General features: G+C 39.3%; 1 long non-coding RNA gene across 5 annotated transcripts in view; it reads right to left on the bottom strand.

Moving 5' to 3' along the window:
- LOC127855779 (uncharacterized) overlaps nucleotides 1-26,145 on the bottom strand; it is a 33,413-nt gene extending 7,268 nt beyond the window's left edge. Inside the window, exons 1-14 of one of the 5 annotated variants that reach the window (XR_008037734.1) lie at nucleotides 26,102-26,145; nucleotides 25,541-25,700; nucleotides 20,834-20,920; nucleotides 11,421-11,579; nucleotides 11,032-11,118; nucleotides 9,271-9,430; nucleotides 8,882-8,968; nucleotides 7,123-7,282; nucleotides 6,734-6,820; nucleotides 4,975-5,134; nucleotides 3,296-4,672; nucleotides 2,907-2,993; nucleotides 1,147-1,306; nucleotides 758-844 (exon numbers count right to left, since the gene is read on the bottom strand). This is a non-coding gene — a long non-coding RNA (uncharacterized LOC127855779). Of the gene's footprint in view, nucleotides 1-757; nucleotides 845-1,146; nucleotides 1,307-2,906; nucleotides 2,994-3,295; nucleotides 4,673-4,974; nucleotides 5,135-6,733; nucleotides 6,821-7,122; nucleotides 7,283-8,881; nucleotides 8,969-9,270; nucleotides 9,431-11,031; nucleotides 11,119-11,420; nucleotides 11,580-18,675; nucleotides 18,763-20,833; nucleotides 20,921-22,988; nucleotides 23,076-25,150; nucleotides 25,238-25,540; nucleotides 25,825-26,101 lie in introns of those variants that run through there. The other 4 variants (XR_008037732.1, XR_008037733.1, XR_008037731.1 and 1 more) reach the window with 4 other exon arrangements.
- Between the last annotated feature and the right edge of the window lie 177 nt (nucleotides 26,146-26,322).

The raw sequence follows: 26,322 nt of genomic DNA, 5'->3' as shown, positions 1-26,322 counted from the left end.
TGCAAATTAATGTCAAAATGGCACTGAAAAACAATACCGGGTGTTTAAGTAGTCTTAGAATATGTCTCCGGAACAGGTTTCGGTGTGATTTTCCAGCATTTACCCCCCTTATGACCCCAAGTGCAACAGCCCAATTGCAAACAGCCCTTATTTGGGTCAAAATGACATCTGGCAGTTATGTTTTGCAATACAGAGAGTTTTTAATGGTCAAATGTCAAAATTCTGGCAGACGACTAACTTGGTCGGATGTGCTTAAAGAGAACCCAACCCCTTCAAATTTAAATTAAAGGCACTTTTCCCACAGGTATAATCTGTTTTGAGAAAGATCACAAAGTTCCGGTACAATGACACACAGATTAATTCATAAAAGTTGCCGTTGAAAGCGCCATGCGTAACAGCGTTTCGCGTCAAGAATTAAGGTAGAAAAGCCAAACTCGGTTACATCATACATGCAGCACTTAGACTCCATACAAGGCATGTCTTTCGATTCTAATAGGCAAAGCTTATCTTACATATGGCTTAATAAGTGAAAAAAATCATCAATGGCAATATTTGTGCATCAAAGCAGGTTTTGAACTGGATTCGAACAAACTTTTTATATTTTTTTTGCACATTTTAGGTAAAATCCATGTAGAAGCAGCAATGCTGATGTCATTTGACCCAACAAAAGGGCTCGCTTGCATGGAAAAACAACACACTTGGCTTCCTGACTAAAAAAAGTCATCGTCAGACATGAGCTTTAAGTCTTTTGTCACACCTGGACCTATGATTCCTCGGCTCGAGTTCCGTCTAGGGCAGGCTCCGGAAAGTGTCAGTCTGGCCCGGGTGCTCAATTCCGTGTAATCTGAGAAAACAAAAAAGGTTTTTTGTGCGCATTTGCCCATTACGGTGCCAACTAATGTAAGTTAGATACAATTAGAGTAAGCTTTCAATAGTCTTTCTCGCTTTATTTGCTGCAAATGGTTAATTCACCACGCCGGCATCACATTGTCGGGCACACCGGCAAAGTTATCGCCACAAAGTTTGGTTTCAGAGCTGCAGTCAATGTAAAACACACAAATTTCCTAATTTTGGTGACAAAAGTGTGCCAGGATATCAAAGAAATCATTTTACAATAGATTTAATTGAAAATAACGGCGTACTAACCTGCAAAGACACCGATCCTCTCGACACGACTGGGCGAGTGTTGAGGGCCGTCTCCGAATCAGTCACACTGTACAGTTTTTGATGGCCTGTCACTTCAGCCGGACTTGTAAACCAATTGGACGACAGTTCAGGCAGAGCTATAGACCCATTTCGACACCGCCTACAAATGCACACTTAGGTTTACGCATAATATTAAGGTCACTTAAATACAGATTCCCTGGTGTTTTTCATGCAGGGTCTATCGCAACAACATTCTTCCAGGAAAGAAAGCATAATATTATTATCATTTTTGTGTTTTCAGCTGAATACTTGATTTTACTTGAACTCAGCGAGATATCCAAACAGGTAAAATAAGGCAAAGTAGTGTTATTCTGAGTAGATCTGCCTGAATGGGTTGAAGGCGAAGGCGGATAGAAGTGTAGGTCCAAAATTGGCGGGCATTTTTAACAGAAAAAGGCTCAAAAAGTAAACAATAATAATAAATACAGATGAAATAAAGACATGCATTAGGTTCATTATTGAGATTGATGCAAATTAATGTCAAAATGGCACTGAAAAACAATACCGGGTGTTTAAGTAGTCTTAGAATATGTCTCCGGAACAGGTTTCGGTGTGATTTTCCAGCATTTACCCCCCTTATGACCCCAAGTGCAACAGCCCAATTGCAAACAGCCCTTATTTGGGTCAAAATGACATCTGGCAGTTATGTTTTGCAATACAGAGAGTTTTTAATGGTCAAATGTCAAAATTCTGGCAGACGACTAACTTGGTCGGATGTGCTTAAAGGTTACGCATGCGCAATTAATTTCCTTCTATATTACATATAAAATAGTTGAAGTTCGATATCAATTTTTACCATGATCAAGCGCATACCCACTATATCATCATACATCATTGGAAAGATTAATGCATAATCTTTTGAAAAAAATGCATGTCATTAAATTCTATACGCGCAAACTCAAAATATTTACCTTAGAATAGGCAAACCGGTTTTGACAGCTGTGCAGACAACCATTTTGGGCTCAAATAGTATGACCTACTTTCGAAGCCGGGAACCATCAACACAAAAAGTAGAGCACAAAAATGGCTTATTTTCTTATTGCTTACAAATATACCTTCAAGTTGATACCAAAACCAACCATTTGCAATGTATTTTACAAATCCTCGGCAGCATGCACTCAACAATGTGTGCTAAGTATCAAACTGACTGCATGTAACCCTAAAAACAGGAGTTCCGGTCTGGGGTTATGTGACCTTTAAGAGAACCCAACCCCTTCAAATTTAAATTAAAGGCACTTTTCCCACAGGTATAATCTGTTTTGAGAAAGATCACAAAGTTCCGGTACAATGACACACAGATTAATTCATAAAAGTTGCCGTTGAAAGCGCCATGCGTAACAGCGTTTCGCGTCAAGAATTAAGGTAGAAAAGCCAAACTCGGTTACATCATACATGCAGCACTTAGACTCCATACAAGGCATGTCTTTCGATTCTAATAGGCAAAGCTTATCTTACATATGGCTTAATAAGTGAAAAAAATCATCAATGGCAATATTTGTGCATCAAAGCAGGTTTTGAACTGGATTCGAACAAACTTTTTATATTTTTTTTGCACATTTTAGGTAAAATCCATGTAGAAGCAGCAATGCTGATGTCATTTGACCCAACAAAAGGGCTCGCTTGCATGGAAAAACAACACACTTGGCTTCCTGACTAAAAAAAGTCATCGTCAGACATGAGCTTTAAGTCTTTTGTCACACCTGGACCTATGATTCCTCGGCTCGAGTTCCGTCTAGGGCAGGCTCCGGAAAGTGTCAGTCTGGCCCGGGTGCTCAATTCCGTGTAATCTGAGAAAACAAAAAAGGTTTTTTGTGCGCATTTGCCCATTACGGTGCCAACTAATGTAAGTTAGATACAATTAGAGTAAGCTTTCAATAGTCTTTCTCGCTTTATTTGCTGCAAATGGTTAATTCACCACGCCGGCATCACATTGTCGGGCACACCGGCAAAGTTATCGCCACAAAGTTTGGTTTCAGAGCTGCAGTCAATGTAAAACACACAAATTTCCTAATTTTGGTGACAAAAGTGTGCCAGGATATCAAAGAAATCATTTTACAATAGATTTAATTGAAAATAACGGCGTACTAACCTGCAAAGACACCGATCCTCTCGACACGACTGGGCGAGTGTTGAGGGCCGTCTCCGAATCAGTCACACTGTACAGTTTTTGATGGCCTGTCACTTCAGCCGGACTTGTAAACCAATTGGACGACAGTTCAGGCAGAGCTATAGACCCATTTCGACACCGCCTACAAATGCACACTTAGGTTTACGCATAATATTAAGGTCACTTAAATACAGATTCCCTGGTGTTTTTCATGCAGGGTCAATCGCAACAACATTCTTCCAGGAAAGAAAGCATAATATTATTATCATTTTTGTGTTTTCAGCTGAATACTTGATTTTACTTGAACTCAGCGAGATATCCAAACAGGTAAAATAAGGCAAAGTAGTGTTATTCTGAGTAGATCTGCCTGAATGGGTTGAAGGCGAAGGCGGATAGAAGTGTAGGTCCAAAATTGGCGGGCATTTTTAACAGAAAAAGGCTCAAAAAGTAAACAATAATAATAAATACAGATGAAATAAAGACATGCATTAGGTTCATTATTGAGATTGATGCAAATTAATGTCAAAATGGCACTGAAAAACAATACCGGGTGTTTAAGTAGTCTTAGAATATGTCTCCGGAACAGGTTTCGGTGTGATTTTCCAGCATTTACCCCCCTTATGACCCCAAGTGCAACAGCCCAATTGCAAACAGCCCTTATTTGGGTCAAAATGACATCTGGCAGTTATGTTTTGCAATACAGAGAGTTTTTAATGGTCAAATGTCAAAATTCTGGCAGACGACTAACTTGGTCGGATGTGCTTAAATTTAAGAGAACCCAACCCCTTCAAATTTAAATTAAAGGCACTTTTCCCACAGGTATAATCTGTTTTGAGAAAGATCACAAAGTTCCGGTACAATGACACACAGATTAATTCATAAAAGTTGCCGTTGAAAGCGCCATGCGTAACAGCGTTTCGCGTCAAGAATTAAGGTAGAAAAGCCAAACTCGGTTACATCATACATGCAGCACTTAGACTCCATACAAGGCATGTCTTTCGATTCTAATAGGCAAAGCTTATCTTACATATGGCTTAATAAGTGAAAAAAATCATCAATGGCAATATTTGTGCATCAAAGCAGGTTTTGAACTGGATTCGAACAAACTTTTTATATTTTTTTTGCACATTTTAGGTAAAATCCATGTAGAAGCAGCAATGCTGATGTCATTTGACCCAACAAAAGGGCTCGCTTGCATGGAAAAACAACACACTTGGCTTCCTGACTAAAAAAAGTCATCGTCAGACATGAGCTTTAAGTCTTTTGTCACACCTGGACCTATGATTCCTCGGCTCGAGTTCCGTCTAGGGCAGGCTCCGGAAAGTGTCAGTCTGGCCCGGGTGCTCAATTCCGTGTAATCTGAGAAAACAAAAAAGGTTTTTTGTGCGCATTTGCCCATTACGGTGCCAACTAATGTAAGTTAGATACAATTAGAGTAAGCTTTCAATAGTCTTTCTCGCTTTATTTGCTGCAAATGGTTAATTCACCACGCCGGCATCACATTGTCGGGCACACCGGCAAAGTTATCGCCACAAAGTTTGGTTTCAGAGCTGCAGTCAATGTAAAACACACAAATTTCCTAATTTTGGTGACAAAAGTGTGCCAGGATATCAAAGAAATCATTTTACAATAGATTTAATTGAAAATAACGGCGTACTAACCTGCAAAGACACCGATCCTCTCGACACGACTGGGCGAGTGTTGAGGGCCGTCTCCGAATCAGTCACACTGTACAGTTTTTGATGGCCTGTCACTTCAGCCGGACTTGTAAACCAATTGGACGACAGTTCAGGCAGAGCTATAGACCCATTTCGACACCGCCTACAAATGCACACTTAGGTTTACGCATAATATTAAGGTCACTTAAATACAGATTCCCTGGTGTTTTTCATGCAGGGTCTATCGCAACAACATTCTTCCAGGAAAGAAAGCATAATATTATTATCATTTTTGTGTTTTCAGCTGAATACTTGATTTTACTTGAACTCAGCGAGATATCCAAACAGGTAAAATAAGGCAAAGTAGTGTTATTCTGAGTAGATCTGCCTGAATGGGTTGAAGGCGAAGGCGGATAGAAGTGTAGGTCCAAAATTGGCGGGCATTTTTAACAGAAAAAGGCTCAAAAAGTAAACAATAATAATAAATACAGATGAAATAAAGACATGCATTAGGTTCATTATTGAGATTGATGCAAATTAATGTCAAAATGGCACTGAAAAACAATACCGGGTGTTTAAGTAGTCTTAGAATATGTCTCCGGAACAGGTTTCGGTGTGATTTTCCAGCATTTACCCCCCTTATGACCCCAAGTGCAACAGCCCAATTGCAAACAGCCCTTATTTGGGTCAAAATGACATCTGGCAGTTATGTTTTGCAATACAGAGAGTTTTTAATGGTCAAATGTCAAAATTCTGGCAGACGACTAACTTGGTCGGATGTGCTTAAAGGTTACGCATGCGCAATTAATTTCCTTCTATATTACATATAAAATAGTTGAAGTTCGATATCAATTTTTACCATGATCAAGCGCATACCCACTATATCATCATACATCATTGGAAAGATTAATGCATAATCTTTTGAAAAAAATGCATGTCATTAAATTCTATACGCGCAAACTCAAAATATTTACCTTAGAATAGGCAAACCGGTTTTGACAGCTGTGCAGACAACCATTTTGGGCTCAAATAGTATGACCTACTTTCGAAGCCGGGAACCATCAACACAAAAAGTAGAGCACAAAAATGGCTTATTTTCTTATTGCTTACAAATATACCTTCAAGTTGATACCAAAACCAACCATTTGCAATGTATTTTACAAATCCTAGGCAGCATGCACTCAACAATGTGTGCTAAGTATCAAACTGACTGCATGTAACCCTAAAAACAGGAGTTCCGGTTGGGGTTATGTGACCTTTAAGAGAACCCAACCCCTTCAAATTTAAATTAAAGGCACTTTTCCCACAGGTATAATCTGTTTTGAGAAAGATCACAAAGTTCCGGTACAATGACACACAGATTAATTCATAAAAGTTGCCGTTGAAAGCGCCATGCGTAACAGCGTTTCGCGTCAAGAATTAAGGTAGAAAAGCCAAACTCGGTTACATCATACATGCAGCACTTAGACTCCATACAAGGCATGTCTTTCGATTCTAATAGGCAAAGCTTATCTTACATATGGCTTAATAAGTGAAAAAAATCATCAATGGCAATATTTGTGCATCAAAGCAGGTTTTGAACTGGATTCGAACAAACTTTTTATATTTTTTTGCACATTTTAGGTAAAATCCATGTAGAAGCAGCAATGCTGATGTCATTTGACCCAACAAAAGGGCTCGCTTGCATGGAAAAAACAACACACTTGGCTTCCTGACTAAAAAAAGTCATCGTCAGACATGAGCTTTAAGTCTTTTGTCACACCTGGACCTATGATTCCTCGGCTCGAGTTCCGTCTAGGGCAGGCTCCGGAAAGTGTCAGTCTGGCCCGGGTGCTCAATTCCGTGTAATCTGAGAAAACAAAAAAGGTTTTTTGTGCGCATTTGCCCATTACGGTGCCAACTAATGTAAGTTAGATACAATTAGAGTAAGCTTTCAATAGTCTTTCTCGCTTTATTTGCTGCAAATGGTTAATTCACCACGCCGGCATCACATTGTCGGGCACACCGGCAAAGTTATCGCCACAAAGTTTGGTTTCAGAGCTGCAGTCAATGTAAAACACACAAATTTCCTAATTTTGGTGACAAAAGTGTGCCAGGATATCAAAGAAATCATTTTACAATAGATTTAATTGAAAATAACGGCGTACTAACCTGCAAAGACACCGATCCTCTCGACACGACTGGGCGAGTGTTGAGGGCCGTCTCCGAATCAGTCACACTGTACAGTTTTTGATGGCCTGTCACTTCAGCCGGACTTGTAAACCAATTGGACGACAGTTCAGGCAGAGCTATAGACCCATTTCGACACCGCCTACAAATGCACACTTAGGTTTACGCATAATATTAAGGTCACTTAAATACAGATTCCCTGGTGTTTTTCATGCAGGGTCTATCGCAACAACATTCTTCCAGGAAAGAAAGCATAATATTATTATCATTTTTGTGTTTTCAGCTGAATACTTGATTTTACTTGAACTCAGCGAGATATCCAAACAGGTAAAATAAGGCAAAGTAGTGTTATTCTGAGTAGATCTGCCTGAATGGGTTGAAGGCGAAGGCGGATAGAAGTGTAGGTCCAAAATTGGCGGGCATTTTTAACAGAAAAAGGCTCAAAAAGTAAACAATAATAATAAATACAGATGAAATAAAGACATGCATTAGGTTCATTATTGAGATTGATGCAAATTAATGTCAAAATGGCACTGAAAAACAATACCGGGTGTTTAAGTAGTCTTAGAATATGTCTCCGGAACAGGTTTCGGTGTGATTTTCCAGCATTTACCCCCCTTATGACCCCAAGTGCAACAGCCCAATTGCAAACAGCCCTTATTTGGGTCAAAATGACATCTGGCAGTTATGTTTTGCAATACAGAGAGTTTTTATGGTCAAATGTCAAAATTCTGGCAGACGACTAACTTGGTCGGATGTGCTTAAAGGTTACGCATGCGCAATTAATTTCCTTCTATATTACATATAAAATAGTTGAAGTTCGATATCAATTTTTACCATGATCAAGCGCATACCCACTATATCATCATACATCATTGGAAAGATTAATGCATAATCTTTTGAAAAAAATGCATGTCATTAAATTCTATACGCGCAAACTCAAAATATTTACCTTAGAATAGGCAAACCGGTTTTGACAGCTGTGCAGACAACCATTTTGGGCTCAAATAGTATGACCTACTTTCGAAGCCGGGAACCATCAACACAAAAAGTAGAGCACAAAAATGGCTTATTTTCTTATTGCTTACAAATATACCTTCAAGTTGATACCAAAACCAACCATTTGCAATGTATTTTACAAATCCTAGGCAGCATGCACTCAACAATGTGTGCTAAGTATCAAACTGACTGCATGTAACCCTAAAAACAGGAGTTCCGGTTGGGGTTATGTGACCTTTAAGAGAACCCAACCCCTTCAAATTTAAATTAAAGGCACTTTTCCCACAGGTATAATCTGTTTTGAGAAAGATCACAAAGTTCCGGTACAATGACACACAGATTAATTCATAAAAGTTGCCGTTGAAAGCGCCATGCGTAACAGCGTTTCGCGTCAAGAATTAAGGTAGAAAAGCCAAACTCGGTTACATCATACATGCAGCACTTAGACTCCATACAAGGCATGTCTTTCGATTCTAATAGGCAAAGCTTATCTTACATATGGCTTAATAAGTGAAAAAAAATCATCAATGGCAATATTTGTGCATCAAAGCAGGTTTTGAACTGGATTCGAACAAACTTTTTATATTTTTTTTGCACATTTTAGGTAAAATCCATGTAGAAGCAGCAATGCTGATGTCATTTGACCCAACAAAAGGGCTCGCTTGCATGGAAAAACAACACACTTGGCTTCCTGACTAAAAAAAGTCATCGTCAGACATGAGCTTTAAGTCTTTTGTCACACCTGGACCTATGATTCCTCGGCTCGAGTTCCGTCTAGGGCAGGCTCCGGAAAGTGTCAGTCTGGCCCGGGTGCTCAATTCCGTGTAATCTGAGAAAACAAAAAAGGTTTTTTGTGCGCATTTGCCCATTACGGTGCCAACTAATGTAAGTTAGATACAATTAGAGTAAGCTTTCAATAGTCTTTCTCGCTTTATTTGCTGCAAATGGTTAATTCACCACGCCGGCATCACATTGTCGGGCACACCGGCAAAGTTATCGCCACAAAGTTTGGTTTCAGAGCTGCAGTCAATGTAAAACACACAAATTTCCTAATTTTGGTGACAAAAGTGTGCCAGGATATCAAAGAAATCATTTTACAATAGATTTAATTGAAAATAACGGCGTACTAACCTGCAAAGACACCGATCCTCTCGACACGACTGGGCGAGTGTTGAGGGCCGTCTCCGAATCAGTCACACTGTACAGTTTTTGATGGCCTGTCACTTCAGCCGGACTTGTAAACCAATTGGACGACAGTTCAGGCAGAGCTATAGACCCATTTCGACACCGCCTACAAATGCACACTTAGGTTTACGCATAATATTAAGGTCACTTAAATACAGATTCCCTGGTGTTTTTCATGCAGGGTCTATCGCAACAACATTCTTCCAGGAAAGAAAGCATAATATTATTATCATTTTTGTGTTTTCAGCTGAATACTTGATTTTACTTGAACTCAGCGAGATATCCAAACAGGTAAAATAAGGCAAAGTAGTGTTATTCTGAGTAGATCTGCCTGAATGGGTTGAAGGCGAAGGCGGATAGAAGTGTAGGTCCAAAATTGGCGGGCATTTTTAACAGAAAAAGGCTCAAAAAGTAAACAATAATAATAAATACAGATGAAATAAAGACATGCATTAGGTTCATTATTGAGATTGATGCAAATTAATGTCAAAATGGCACTGAAAAACAATACCGGGTGTTTAAGTAGTCTTAGAATATGTCTCCGGAACAGGTTTCGGTGTGATTTTCCAGCATTTACCCCCCTTATGACCCCAAGTGCAACAGCCCAATTGCAAACAGCCCTTATTTGGGTCAAAATGACATCTGGCAGTTATGTTTTGCAATACAGAGAGTTTTTGAATGGTCAAATGTCAAAATTCTGGCAGACGACTAACTTGGTCGGATGTGCTTAAAGGTTACGCATGCGCAATTAATTTCCTTCTATATTACATATAAAATAGTTGAAGTTCGATATCAATTTTTACCATGATCAAGCGCATACCCACTATATCATCATACATCATTGGAAAGATTAATGCATAATCTTTTGAAAAAAATGCATGTCATTAAATTCTATACGCGCAAACTCAAAATATTTACCTTAGAATAGGCAAACCGGTTTTGACAGCTGTGCAGACAACCATTTTGGGCTCAAATAGTATGACCTACTTTCGAAGCCGGGAACCATCAACACAAAAAGTAGAGCACAAAAATGGCTTATTTTCTTATTGCTTACAAATATACCTTCAAGTTGATACCAAAACCAACCATTTGCAATGTATTTTACAAATCCTAGGCAGCATGCACTCAACAATGTGTGCTAAGTATCAAACTGACTGCATGTAACCCTAAAAACAGGAGTTCCGGTTTGGGGTTATGTGACCTTTAAGAGAACCCAACCCCTTCAAATTTAAATTAAAGGCACTTTTCCCACAGGTATAATCTGTTTTGAGAAAGATCACAAAGTTCCGGTACAATGACACACAGATTAATTCATAAAAGTTGCCGTTGAAAGCGCCATGCGTAACAGCGTTTCGCGTCAAGAATTAAGGTAGAAAAGCCAAACTCGGTTACATCATACATGCAGCACTTAGACTCCATACAAGGCATGTCTTTCGATTCTAATAGGCAAAGCTTATCTTACATATGGCTTAATAAGTGAAAAAAATCATCAATGGCAATATTTGTGCATCAAAGCAGGTTTTGAACTGGATTCGAACAAACTTTTTATATTTTTTTTGCACATTTTAGGTAAAATCCATGTAGAAGCAGCAATGCTGATGTCATTTGACCCAACAAAAGGGCTCGCTTGCATGGAAAAACAACACACTTGGCTTCCTGACTAAAAAAAGTCATCGTCAGACATGAGCTTTAAGTCTTTTGTCACACCTGGACCTATGATTCCTCGGCTCGAGTTCCGTCTAGGGCAGGCTCCGGAAAGTGTCAGTCTGGCCCGGGTGCTCAATTCCGTGTAATCTGAGAAAACAAAAAAGGTTTTTTGTGCGCATTTGCCCATTACGGTGCCAACTAATGTAAGTTAGATACAATTAGAGTAAGCTTTCAATAGTCTTTCTCGCTTTATTTGCTGCAAATGGTTAATTCACCACGCCGGCATCACATTGTCGGGCACACCGGCAAAGTTATCGCCACAAAGTTTGGTTTCAGAGCTGCAGTCAATGTAAAACACACAAATTTCCTAATTTTGGTGACAAAAGTGTGCCAGGATATCAAAGAAATCATTTTACAATAGATTTAATTGAAAATAACGGCGTACTAACCTGCAAAGACACCGATCCTCTCGACACGACTGGGCGAGTGTTGAGGGCCGTCTCCGAATCAGTCACACTGTACAGTTTTGATGGCCTGTCACTTCAGCCGGACTTGTAAACCAATTGGACGACAGTTCAGGCAGAGCTATAGACCCATTTCGACACCGCCTACAAATGCACACTTAGGTTTACGCATAATATTAAGGTCACTTAAATACAGATTCCCTGGTGTTTTTCATGCAGGGTCTATCGCAACAACATTCTTCCAGGAAAGAAAGCATAATATTATTATCATTTTTGTGTTTTCAGCTGAATACTTGATTTTACTTGAACTCAGCGAGATATCCAAACAGGTAAAATAAGGCAAAGTAGTGTTATTCTGAGTAGATCTGCCTGAATGGGTTGAAGGCGAAGGCGGATAGAAGTGTAGGTCCAAAATTGGCGGGCATTTTTAACAGAAAAAGGCTCAAAAAGTAAACAATAATAATAAATACAGATGAAATAAAGACATGCATTAGGTTCATTATTGAGATTGATGCAAATTAATGTCAAAATGGCACTGAAAAACAATACCGGGTGTTTAAGTAGTCTTAGAATATGTCTCCGGAACAGGTTTCGGTGTGATTTTCCAGCATTTACCCCCCTTATGACCCCAAGTGCAACAGCCCAATTGCAAACAGCCCTTATTTGGGTCAAAATGACATCTGGCAGTTATGTTTTGCAATACAGAGAGTTTTTAATGGTCAAATGTCAAAATTCTGGCAGACGACTAACTTGGTCGGATGTGCTTAAAGGTTACGCATGCGCAATTAATTTCCTTCTATATTACATATAAAATAGTTGAAGTTCGATATCAATTTTTACCATGATCAAGCGCATACCCACTATATCATCATACATCATTGGAAAGATTAATGCATAATCTTTTGAAAAAAATGCATGTCATTAAATTCTATACGCGCAAACTCAAAATATTTACCTTAGAATAGGCAAACCGGTTTTGACAGCTGTGCAGACAACCATTTTGGGCTCAAATAGTAGGACCTACTTTCGAAGCCGGGAACCATCAACACAAAAAGTAGAGCACAAAAATGGCTTATTTTCTTATTGCTTACAAATATACCTTCAAGTTGATACCAAAACCAACCATTTGCAATGTATTTTACAAATCCTAGGCAGCATGCACTCAACAATGTGTGCTAAGTATCAAACTGACTGCATGTAACCCTAAAAACAGGAGTTCCGGTCTGGGGTTATGTGACCTTTAAGAGAACCCAACCCCTTCAAATTTAAATTAAAGGCACTTTTCCCACAGGTATAATCTGTTTTGAGAAAGATCACAAAGTTCCGGTACAATGACACACAGATTAATTCATAAAAGTTGCCGTTGAAAGCGCCATGCGTAACAGCGTTTCGCGTCAAGAATTAAGGTAGAAAAGCCAAACTCGGTTACATCATACATGCAGCACTTAGACTCCATACAAGGCATGTCTTTCGATTCTAATAGGCAAAGCTTATCTTACATATGGCTTAATAAGTGAAAAAAATCATCAATGGCAATATTTGTGCATCAAAGCAGGTTTTGAACTGGATTCGAACAAACTTTTTATATTTTTTTTGCACATTTTAGGTAAAATCCATGTAGAAGCAGCAATGCTGATGTCATTTGACCCAACAAAAGGGCTCGCTTGCATGGAAAAACAACACACTTGGCTTCCTGACTAAAAAAAGTCATCGTCAGACATGAGCTTTAAGTCTTTTGTCACACCTGGACCTATGATTCCTCGGCTCGAGTTCCGTCTAGGGCAGGCTCCGGAAAGTGTCAGTCTGGCCCGGGTGCTCAATTCCGTGTAATCTGAGAAAACAAAAAAGGTTTTTTGTGCGCATTTGCCCATTACGGTGCCAACTAATGTAAGTTAGATACAATTAGAGTAAGCTTTCAATAGTCTTTCTCGCTTTATTTGCTGCAAATGGTTAATTCACCACGCCGGCATCACATTGTCGGGCACACCGGCAAAGTTATCGCCACAAAGTTTGGTTTCAGAGCTGCAGTCAATGTAAAACACACAAATTTCCTAATTTTGGTGACAAAAGTGTGCCAGGATATCAAAGAAATCATTTTACAATAGATTTAATTGAAAATAACGGCGTACTAACCTGCAAGACACCGATCCTCTCGACACGACTGGGCGAGTGTTGAGGGCCGTCTCCGAATCAGTCACACTGTACAGTTTTTGATGGCCTGTCACTTCAGCCGGACTTGTAAACCAATTGGACGACAGTTCAGGCAGAGCTATAGACCCATTTCGACACCGCCTACAAATGCACACTTAGGTTTACGCATAATATTAAGGTCACTTAAATACAGATTCCCTGGTGTTTTTCATGCAGGGTCTATCGCAACAACCATTCTTCCAGGAAAGAAAGCATAATATTATTATCATTTTTGTGTGTTTCAGCTGAATACTTGATTTTACTTGAACTCAGCGAGATATCCAAACAGGTAAAATAAGGCAAAGTAGTGTTATTCTGAGTAGATCTGCCTGAATGGGTTGAAGGCGAAGGCGGATAGAAGTGTAGGTCCAAAATTGGCGGGCATTTTTAACAGAAAAAGGCTCAAAAAAGTAAACAATAATAATAAATACAGATGAAATAAAGACATGCATTAGGTTCATTATTGAGATTGATGCAAATTAATGTCAAAATGGCACTGAAAAACAATACCGGGTGTTTAAGTAGTCTTAGAATATGTCTCCGGAACAGGTTTCGGTGTGATTTTCCAGCATTTACCCCCCTTATGACCCCAAGTGCAACAGCCCAATTGCAAACAGCCCTTATTTGGGTCAAAATGACATCTGGCAGTTATGTTTTGCAATACAGAGAGTTTTGAATGGTCAAATGTCAAAATTCTGGCAGACGACTAACTTGGTCGGATGTGCTTTAAGAGAACCCAACCCCTTCAAATTTAAATTAAAGGCACTTTTCCCACAGGTATAATCTGTTTTGAGAAAGATCACAAAGTTCCGGTACAATGACACACAGATTAATTCATAAAAGTTGCCGTTGAAAGCGCCATGCGTAACAGCGTTTCGCGTCAAGAATTAAGGTAGAAAAGCCAAACTCGGTTACATCATACATGCAGCACTTAGACTCCATACAAGGCATGTCTTTCGATTCTAATAGGCAAAGCTTATCTTACATATGGCTTAATAAGTGAAAAAAATCATCAATGGCAATATTTGTGCATCAAAGCAGGTTTTGAACTGGATTCGAACAAACTTTTTATATTTTTTTTGCACATTTTAGGTAAAATCCATGTAGAAGCAGCAATGCTGATGTCATTTGACCCAACAAAAGGGCTCGCTTGCATGGAAAAACAACACACTTGGCTTCCTGACTAAAAAAAGTCATCGTCAGACATGAGCTTTAAGTCTTTTGTCACACCTGGACCTATGATTCCTCGGCTCGAGTTCCGTCTAGGGCAGGCTCCGGAAAGTGTCAGTCTGGCCCGGGTGCTCAATTCCGTGTAATCTGAGAAAACAAAAAGGTTTTTGTGCGCATTTGCCCATTACGGTGCCAACTAATGTAAGTTAGATACAATTAGAGTAAGCTTTCAATAGTCTTTCTCGCTTTATTTGCTGCAAATGGTTAATTCCACCACGCCGGCATCACATTGTCGGGCACACCGGCAAAGTTATCGCCACAAGTTTGGTTTCAGAGCTGCAGTCAATGTAAAACACACAAATTTCCTAATTTTGGTGACAAAAGTGTGCCAGGATATCAAAGAAATCATTTTACAATAGATTTAATTGAAAATAACGGCGTACTAACCTGCAAAGACACCGATCCTCTCGACACGACTGGGCGAGTGTTGAGGGCCGTCTCCCGAATCAGTCACACTGTACAGTTTTTGATGGCCTGTCACTTCAGCCGGACTTGTAAACCAATTGGACGACAGTTCAGGCAGAGCTATAGACCCATTTCGACACCGCCTACAAATGCACACTTAGGTTTACGCATAATATTAAGGTCACTTAAATACAGATTCCCTGGTGTTTTTCATGCAGGGTCTATCGCAACAACATTCTTCCAGGAAAGAAAGCATAATATTATTATCATTTTTGTGTTTTCAGCTGAATACTTGATTTTACTTGAACTCAGCGAGATATCCAAACAGGTAAAATAAGGCAAAGTAGTGTTATTCTGAGTAGATCTGCCTGAATGGGTTGAAGGCGAAGGCGGATAGAAGTGTAGGTCCAAAATTGGCGGGCATTTTTAACAGAAAAAGGCTCAAAAAGTAAACAATAATAATAAATACAGATGAAATAAAGACATGCATTAGGTTCATTATTGAGATTGATGCAAATTAATGTCAAAATGGCACTGAAAAACAATACCGGGTGTTTAAGTAGTCTTAGAATATGTCCTCCGGAACAGGTTTCGGTGTGATTTTCCAGCATTTACCCCCCTTATGACCCCAAGTGCAACAGCCCAATTGCAAACAGCCCTTATTTGGGTCAAAATGACATCTGGCAGTTATGTTTTGCAATACAGAGAGTTTTTGATGGTCAAATGTCAAAATTCTGGCAGACGACTAACTTGGTCGGATGTGCTTTAAAGAGAACCCAACCCCTTCAAATTTAAATTAAAGGCACTTTTCCCACAGGTATAATCTGTTTTGAGAAAGATCACAAAGTTCCGGTACAATGACACACAGATTAATTCATAAAAGTTGCCGTTGAAAGCGCCATGCGTAACAGCGTTTCGCGTCAAGAATTAAGGTAGAAAAGCCAAACTCGGTTACATCATACATGCAGCACTTAGACTCCATACAAGGCATGTCTTTCGATTCTAATAGGCAAAGCTTATCTTACATATGGCTTAATAAGTGAAAAAAAATCATCAATGGCAATATTTGTGCATCAAAGCAGGTTTTGAACTGGATTCGAACAAACTTTTATATTTTTTTGCACATTTTAGGTAAAATCCATGTAGAAGCAGCAATGCTGATGTCATTTGACCCAACAAAAGGGCTCGCTTGCATGGAAAAACAACACACTTGGCTTCCTGACTAAAAAAAGTCATCGTCAGACATGAGCTTTAAGTCTTTTGTCACACCTGGACCTATGATTCCTCGGCTCGAGTTCCGTCTAGGGCAGGCTCCGGAAAGTGTCAGTCTGGCCCGGGTGCTCAATTCCGTGTAATCTGAGAAAACAAAAAGGTTTTTGTGCGCATTTGCCCATTACGGTGCCAACTAATGTAAGTTAGATACAATTAGAGTAAGCTTTCAATAGTCTTTCTCGCTTTATTTGCTGCAAATGGTTAATTCACCACGCCGGCATCACATTGTCGGGCACACCGGCAAAGTTATCGCCACAAAGTTTGGTTTCAGAGCTGCAGTCAATGTAAAACACACAAATTTCCTAATTTTGGTGACAAAAGTGTGCCAGGATATCAAAGAAATCATTTTAACAATAGATTTAATTGAAAATAACGGCGTACTAACCTGCAAAGACACCGATCCTCTCGACACGACTGGGCGAGTGTTGAGGGCCGTCTCCGAATCAGTCACACTGTACAGTTTTTGATGGCCTGTCACTTCAGCCGGACTTGTAAACCAATTGGACGACAGTTCAGGCAGAGCTATAGACCCATTTCGACACCCGCCTACAAATGCACACTTAGGTTTACGCATAATATTAAGGTCACTTAAATACAGATTCCCTGGTGTTTTTCATGCAGGGTCTATCGCAACAACATTCTTCCAGGAAAGAAAGCATAATATTATTATCATTTTTGTGTTTTCAGCTGAATACTTGATTTTACTTGAACTCAGCGAGATATCCAAACAGGTAAAATAAGGCAAAGTAGTGTTATTCTGAGTAGATCTGCCTGAATGGGTTGAAGGCGAAGGCGGATAGAAGTGTAGGTCCAAAATTGGCGGGCATTTTTAACAGAAAAAGGCTCAAAAAGTAAACAATAATAATAAATACAGATGAAATAAAGACATGCATTAGGTTCATTATTGAGATTGATGCAAATTAATGTCAAAATGGCACTGAAAAACATACCGGGTGTTTAAGTAGTCTTAGAATATGTCTCCGGAACAGGTTTCGGTGTGATTTTCCAGCATTTACCCCCCTTATGACCCCAAGTGCAACAGCCCAATTGCAAACAGCCCTTATTTGGGTCAAAAATGACATCTGGCAGTTATGTTTTGCAATACAGAGAGTTTTTGAATGGTCAAATGTCAAAATTCTGGCAGACGACTAACTTGGTCGGATGTGCTTAAAGGTTACGCATGCGCAATTAATTTCCTTCTATATTACATATAAAATAGTTGAAGTTCGATATCAATTTTTACCATGATCAAGCGCATACCCACTATATCATCATACATCATTGGAAAGATTAATGCATAATCTTTTGAAAAAAATGCATGTCATTAAATTCTATACGCGCAAACTCAAAATATTTACCTTAGAATAGGCAAACCGGTTTTGACAGCTGTGCAGACAACCATTTTGGGCTCAAATAGTATGACCTACTTTCGAAGCCGGGAACCATCAACACAAAAAGTAGAGCACAAAAATGGCTTATTTCTTATTGCTTACAAATATACCTTCAGTTGATACCAAAACCAACCATTTGCAATGTATTTTACAAATCCTAGGCAGCATGCACTCAACAATGTGTGCTAAGTATCAAACTGACTGCATGTAACCCTAAAAACAGGAGTTCCGGTTTGGGGTTATGTGACCTTTAAGAGAACCCAACCCTTCAAATTTAAATTAAAAGGCACTTTTCCCACAGGTATAATCTGTTTTGAGAAAGATCACAAAGTTCCGGTACAATGACACACAGATTAATTCATAAAAGTTGCCGTTGAAAGCGCCATGCGTAACAGCGTTTCGCGTCAAGAATTAAGGTAGAAAAGCCAAACTCGGTTACATCATACATGCAGCACTTAGACTCCATACAAGGCATGTCTTTCGATTCTAATAGGCAAGCTTATCTTACATATGGCTTAATAAGTGAAAAAAATCATCAATGGCAATATTTGTGCATCAAAGCAGGTTTTGAACTGGATTCGAACAAACTTTTTATATTTTTTTGCACATTTTAGGTAAAATCCATGTAGAAGCAGCAATGCTGATGTCATTTGACCCAACAAAAGGGCTCGCTTGCATGGAAAAACAACACACTTGGCTTCCTGACTAAAAAAAGTCATCGTCAGACATGAGCTTTAAGTCTTTTGTCACACCTGGACCTATGATTCCTCGGCTCGAGTTCCGTCTAGGGCAGGCTCCGGAAAGTGTCAGTCTGGCCCGGGTGCTCAATTCCGTGTAATCTGAGAAAACAAAAAAGGTTTTTTGTGCGCATTTGCCCATTACGGTGCCAACTAATGTAAGTTAGATACAATTAGAGTAAGCTTTCAATAGTCTTTCTCGCTTTATTTGCTGCAAATGGTTAATTCACCACGCCGGCATCACATTGTCGGGCACACCGGCAAAGTTATCGCCACAAAGTTTGGTTTCAGAGCTGCAGTCAATGTAAAACACACAAATTTCCTAATTTTGGTGACAAAAGTGTGCCAGGATATCAAAGAAATCATTTTACAATAGATTTAATTGAAAATAACGGCGTACTAACCTGCAAAGACACCGATCCTCTCGACACGACTGGGCGAGTGTTGAGGGCCGTCTCCGAATCAGTCACACTGTACAGTTTTTGATGGCCTGTCACTTCAGCCGGACTTGTAAACCAATTGGACGACAGTTCAGGCAGAGCTATAGACCCATTTCGACAAGACACCGCCTACAAATGCACACTTAGGTTTACGCATAATATTAAGGGTCACTTAAAATACAGATTCCCTGGTGTTTTTCATGCAGGGTCTATCGCAACAACATTCTTCCAGGAAAGAAAGCATAATATTATTATCATTTTTGTGTTTTCAGCTGAATACTTGATTTTACTTGAACTCAGCGAGATATCCAAACAGGTAAAATAAGGCAAAGTAGTGTTATTCTGAGTAGATCTGCCTGAATGGGTTGAAGGCGAAGGCGGATAGAAGTGTAGGTCCAAAATTGGCGGGCATTTTTAACAGAAAAAGGCTCAAAAAGTAACAATAATAATAAATACAGATGAAATAAAGACATGCATTAGGTTCATTATTGAGATTGATGCAAATTAAATGTCAAAATGGCACTGAAAAAACAATACCCGGGTGTTTAAGTAGTCTTAGAATATGTCTCCGGAACAGGTTTCGGTGTGATTTTCCAGCATTTACCCCCCTTATGACCCCAAGTGCAACAGCCCAATTGCAAACAGCCCTTATTTGGGTCAAAATGACATCTGGCAGTTATGTTTTGCAATACAGAGAGTTTTTAATGGTCAAATGTCAAAATTCTGGCAGACGACTAACTTGGTCGGATGTGCTTAAAGGTTACGCATGCGCAATTAATTTCCTTCTATATTACATATAAAATAGTTGAAGTTCGATATCAATTTTTACCATGATCAAGCGCATACCCACTATATCATCATACATCATTGGAAAGATTAATGCATAATCTTTTGAAAAAAATGCATGTCATTAAATTCTATATACGCGCAAACTCAAAATATTTACCTTAGAATAGGCAAACCGGTTTTGACAGCTGTGCAGACAACCATTTTGGGCTCAAATAGTATGACCTACTTTCGAAGCCGGGAACCATCAACACAAAAAGTAGAGCACAAAAATGGCTTATTTTCTTATTGCTTACAAATATACCTTCAAGTTGATACCAAAACCAACCATTTGCAATGTATTTTACAAATCCTAGGCAGCATGCACTCAACAATGTGTGCTAAGTATCAAACTGACTGCATGTAACCCTAAAAACAGGAGTTCCGGTTGGGGTTATGTGACCTTTAAGAGAACCCAACCCTTCAAATTTAAATTAAAGGCACTTTTCCCACAGGTATAATCTGTTTTGAGAAAGATCACAAAGTTCCGGTACAATGACACACAGATTAATTCATAAAAGTTGCCGTTGAAAGCGCCATGCGTAACAGCGTTTCGCGTCAAGAATTAAGGTAGAAAAGCCAAACTCGGTTACATCATACATGCAGCACTTAGACTCCATACAAGGCATGTCTTTCGATTCTAATAGCAAAGCTTATCTTACATATGGCTTAATAAGTGAAAAAAATCATCAATGGCAATATTTGTGCATCAAAGCAGGTTTTGAACTGGATTCGAACAAACTTTTTATATTTTTTTTGCACATTTTAGGTAAAATCCATGTAGAAGCAGCAATGCTGATGTCATTTGACCCAACAAAAGGGCTCGCTTGCATGGAAAAACAACACACTTGGCTTCCTGACTAAAAAAAAGTCATCGTCAGACATGAGCTTTAAGTCTTTTGTCACACCTGGACCTATGATTCCTCGGCTCGAGTTCCGTCTAGGGCAGGCTCCGGAAAGTGTCAGTCTGGCCCGGGTGCTCAATTCCGTGTAATCTGAGAAAACAAAAAAGGTTTTTTGTGCGCATTTGCCCATTACGGTGCCAACTAATGTAAGTTAGATACAATTAGAGTAAGCTTTCAATAGTCTTTCTCGCTTTATTTGCTGCAAATGGTTAATTCACCACGCCGGCATCACATTGTCGGGCACACCGGCAAAGTTATCGCCACAAAGTTTGGTTTCAGAGCTGCAGTCAATGTAAAACACACAAATTTTCCTAATTTTGGTGACAAAAGTGTGCCAGGATATCAAAGAAATCATTTTACAATAGATTTAATTGAAAATAACGGCGTACTAACCTGCAAAGACACCGATCCTCTCGACACGACTGGGCGAGTGTTGAGGGCCGTCTCCGAATCAGTCACACTGTACAGTTTTTGATGGCCTGTCACTTCAGCCGGACTTGTAAACCAATTGGACGACAGTTCAGGCAGAGCTATAGACCCATTTCGACAACCGCCTACAAATGCACACTTAGGTTTACGCATAATATTAAGGTCACTTAAATACAGATTCCCTGGTGTTTTCATGCAGGGTCTATCGCAAAACAACATTCTTCCAGGAAAGAAAGCATAATATTATTATCATTTTTGTGTTTTCAGCTGAATACTTGATTTTACTTGAACTCAGCGAGATATCCAAACAGGTAAAATAAGGCAAAGTAGTGTTATTCTGAGTAGATCTGCCTGAATGGGTTGAAGGCGAAGGCGGATAGAAGTGTAGGTCCAAAATTGGCGGGCATTTTTAAACAGAAAAAGGCTCAAAAAGTAAACAATAATAATAAATACAGATGAAATAAAGACATGCATTAGGTTCATTATTGAGATTGATGCAAATTAATGTCAAAATGGCACTGAAAAACAATACCGGGTGTTTAAGTAGTCTTAGAATATGTCTCCGGAACAGGTTTCGGTGTGATTTTTCCAGCATTTACCCCCCTTATGACCCCAAGTGCAACAGCCCAATTGCAAACAGCCCTTATTTGGGTCAAAATGACATCTGGCAGTTATGTTTTGCAATACAGAGAGTTTTTTGATGGTCAAATGTCAAAATTCTGGGCAGACGACTAACTTGGTCGGATGTGCTTAAAGGTTACGCATGCGCAATTAATTTCCTTCTATATTACATATAAAATAGTTGAAGTTCGATATCAATTTTTACCATGATCAAGCGCATACCCACTATATCATCATACATCATTGGAAAGATTAATGCATAATCTTTTGAAAAAAATGCATGTCATTAAATTCTATACGCGCAAACTCAAATATTTACCTTAGAATAGGCAAACCGGTTTTGACAGCTGTGCAGACAACCATTTTGGGCTCAAATAGTATGACCTACTTTCGAAGCCGGGAACCATCAACACAAAAAGTAGAGCACAAAAATGGCTTATTTTCTTATTGCTTACAATATACCTTCAAGTTGATACCAAAACCAACCATTTGCAATGTATTTTACAAATCCTAGGCAGCATGCACTCAACAATGTGTGCTAAGTATCAAACTGACTGCATGTAACCCTAAAAACAGGAGTTCCGGTTGGGGTTATGTGACCTTTAAAGAGAACCCAACCCCTTCAAATTTAAATTAAAGGCACTTTTCCCACAGGTATAATCTGTTTTGAGAAAGATCACAAAGTTCCGGTACAATGACACACAGATTAATTCATAAAAGTTGCCGTTGAAAGCGCCATGCGTAACAGCGTTTCGCGTCAAGAATTAAGGTAGAAAAGCCAAACTCGGTTACATCATACATGCAGCACTTAGACTCCATACAAGGCATGTCCTTTCGATTCTAATAGGCAAAGCTTATCTTACATATGGCTTAATAAGGGAAAAAAATCATCAATGGCAATATTTGTGCATCAAAGCAGGTTTTGAACTGGATTCGAACAAACTTTTTATATTTTTTTTGCACATTTTAGGTAAAATCCATGTAGAAGCAGCAATGCTGATGTCATTTGACCCAACAAAAGGGCTCGCTTGCATGGAAAAACAACACACTTGGCTTCCTGACTAAAAAAAGTCATCGTCAGACATGAGCTTTAAGTCTTTTGTCACACCTGGACCTATGATTCCTCGGCTCGAGTTCCGTCTAGGGCAGGCTCCGGAAAGTGTCAGTCTGGCCCGGGTGCTCAATTCCGTGTAATCTGAGAAAAACAAAAAAGGTTTTTTGTGCGCATTTGCCCATTACGGTGCCAACTAATGTAAGTTAGATACAATTAGAGTAAGCTTTCAATAGTCTTTCTCGCTTTATTTGCTGCAAATGGTTAATTCACCACGCCGGCATCACATTGTCGGGCACACCGGCAAAGTTATCGCCACAAAGTTTGGTTTCAGAGCTGCAGTCAATGTAAAACACACAAATTTCCTAATTTTGGTGACAAAAGTGTGCCAGGATATCAAAGAAATCATTTTACAATAGATTTAATTGAAAATAACGGCGTACTAACCTGCAAAGACACCGATCCTCTCGACACGACTGGGCGAGTGTTGAGGGCCGTCTCCGAATCAGTCACACTGTACAGTTTTGATGGCCTGTCACTTCAGCCGGACTTGTAAACCAATTGGACGACAGTTCAGGCAGAGCTATAGACCCATTTCGACACCGGCCTACAAATGCACACTTAGGTTTACGCATATATTAAGGTCACTTAAATACAGATTCCCTGGTGTTTTTCATGCAGGGTCTATCGCAACAACAGTCTTCCAGGAAAGAAAGCATAATATTATTATCATTTTTGTGTTTTCAGCTGAATACTTGAGTTTACTTGAACTCAGCGAGATATCCAAACAGGTAAAATAGGCAAAGTAGTGTTATTCTGAGTAGATCTGCCTGAATGGTTGAAGGCGAAGGCGGATAGAAGTGTAGGGTCCAAAATTGGCGGGGCATTTTTACAGAAAAAGGCTCAAAAAGTAAACAATAATAATAAATACAGATGAAATAAAGACATGCATTAGGTTCATTATTGAGATTGATGCAAATTAATGTCAAATGGCACTGAAAAAACATACCGGGGTGTTAAGTAGTCTTAGAATATGTCTCCGGAACAGGTTTCGGTGTGATTTTCCAGCATTTACCCCCCTTATGACCCCAAGTGCAACAGCCCCAATTGCAAACACAGCCCTTATTTGGGTCAAAATGACATCTGGCAGTTATGTTTTGCAATACAGAGAGTTTTTAATGGTCAAATGTCAAAATTCTGGCAGACGACTAACTTGGTCGGATGTGCTTAAAGGTTACGCATGCGCAATTATTTCCTTCTATATTACATATAAATAGTTGAAGTTCGATATCAATTTTTACACCATGATCAAGGCGCATACCCACTATATCATCATACATCATTGGAAAGATTATGCATAATCTTTTGAAAAAAATGCATGTCATTAAATCTATACGCGCAAACTCAAAATATTTACCTTAGAATAGGCAAACCGGTTTTGACAGCTGTGCAGACAACCATTTGGGGCTCAAATAGTATGACCTACTTTCGAAGGCCGGGAACCATCAACACAAAAAGTAGAGCACAAAAATGGCTTATTTTCTTATTGCTTACAAATATACCTTCAAGTTGATACCAAAACCAACCATTTGCAATGTATTGTTACAAATCCTGAGGCAGCATGCACTCAACAATGTGTGCTAAGTATCAAACTGACTGCATGTAAACCCTAAAAACAGGAGTTCCGGTTTGGGGTTATGTGACCTTTAAGAGAAACCCAACCCCTTCAAATTTAAATTAAAGGCACTTTTCCCACAGGTATAATCTGTTTTGAGAAAGATCACAAAGTTCCGGTACAGATGACACACAGATTAATTTCATAAAGTTGCCGTTGAAGAGCGCCATGCGTAACAGCGTTTCGCGTCAAGAATTAAGGTAGAAAAGGCAAACTCGGTTACATCATACATGCAGCACTTAGACTCCATACAAGGCATGTCTTTCGATTCTAATAGGGCAAAGCTTATCTTACATATGGCTTAATAAGTGAAAAAAAAATCATCAATGGGCAATATTGGTGCATCAAAGCAGGTTTTGAACTGGATTCGAACAAACTTTTTATATTTTTTTTTGCACATTTTAGGTAAAATCCATGTAAGAAGCAGCAATGCTGATGTCATTTGACCCAACAAAAGGGCTCGCTTGCATGGAAAAACAACACACTTGGCTTCCTGACTAAAAAAAGTCATCGTCAGACATGAGCTTTAAGTCTTTTGTCACACCTGGACCTATGATTCCTCGGCTCGAGTTCCGTCTAGGGCAGGCTCCGGAAAGTGTCAGTCTGGCCCGGGTGCTCAATTCCGTGTAATCTGAGAAAACAAAAAAGGTTTTTTTGTGCGCATTTGCCCATTACGGTGCCAACTAATGTAAGTTAGATACAATTAGAGTAAGCTTTCAATAGTCTTTCTCGCTTTATTTGCTGCAAATGGTTAATTCACCACGCCGGCATCACATTGTCGGGCACACCGGCAAAGTTATCGCCACAAAGTTTGGTTTCAGAGCTGCAGTCAATGTAAAACCACACAATTTCCTAATTTTGGTGACAAAAGTGTGCCAGGATATCAAAGAAATCATTTTACAATAGATTTAATTGAAAATAACGGCGTACTAACCTGCAAAGACACCGATCCTCTCGACACGACTGGGCGAGTGTTGAGGGCCGTCTCCGAATCAGTCACACTGTACAGTTTTTGATGGCCTGTCACTTCAGCCGGACTTGTAAACCAATTGGACGACAGTTCAGGCAGAGCTATAGACCCATTTCGACACCGCCTACAAATGCACACTTAGGTTTACGCATAATATTAAGGTCACTTAAATACAGATTCCCTGGTGTTTTTCATGCAGGGTCTATCGCAACAACATTCTTCCAGGAAAGAAAGCATAATATTATTATCATTTTTGTGTTTTCAGCTGAATACTTGATTTTACTTGAACTCAGCGAGATATCCAAACAGGTAAAATAAGGCAAAGTAGTGTTATTCTGAGTAGATCTGCCTGAATGGGTTGAAGGCGAAGGCGGATAGAAGTGTAGGTCCAAAATTGGCGGGCATTTTTAACAGAAAAGGCTCAAAAGTAAACAATAATAAAATACAGATGAAATAAAGACATGCATTAGGTTCATTATTGAGATTGATGCAAATTAATGTCAAAATGGCACTGAAAAACAATACCGGGTGTTAAGTAGTCTTAGAATATGTCTCCGGAACAGGTTTCGGTGTGATTTTCCCAGCATTTACCCCCCTTATGACCCCAAGTGCAACAGCCCAATTGCAAACAGCCCTTATTTGGGTCAAAATGACATCTGGCAGTTATGTTTTGCAATACAGAGAGTTTTTGATGGTCAAATGTCAAATTCTGGCAGACGACTAACTTGGTCGGATGTGCTTTAAGG

Source organism: Dreissena polymorpha, chromosome 13, assembly GCF_020536995.1.
Source record: "Dreissena polymorpha isolate Duluth1 chromosome 13, UMN_Dpol_1.0, whole genome shotgun sequence".
Classification (NCBI taxonomy): Eukaryota; Metazoa; Mollusca; class Bivalvia; order Myida; family Dreissenidae; genus Dreissena; species Dreissena polymorpha.
The sequence above is the reverse complement of the archived record's forward strand: the minus strand, read 5'-3'. Positions and strand labels throughout refer to the sequence as shown.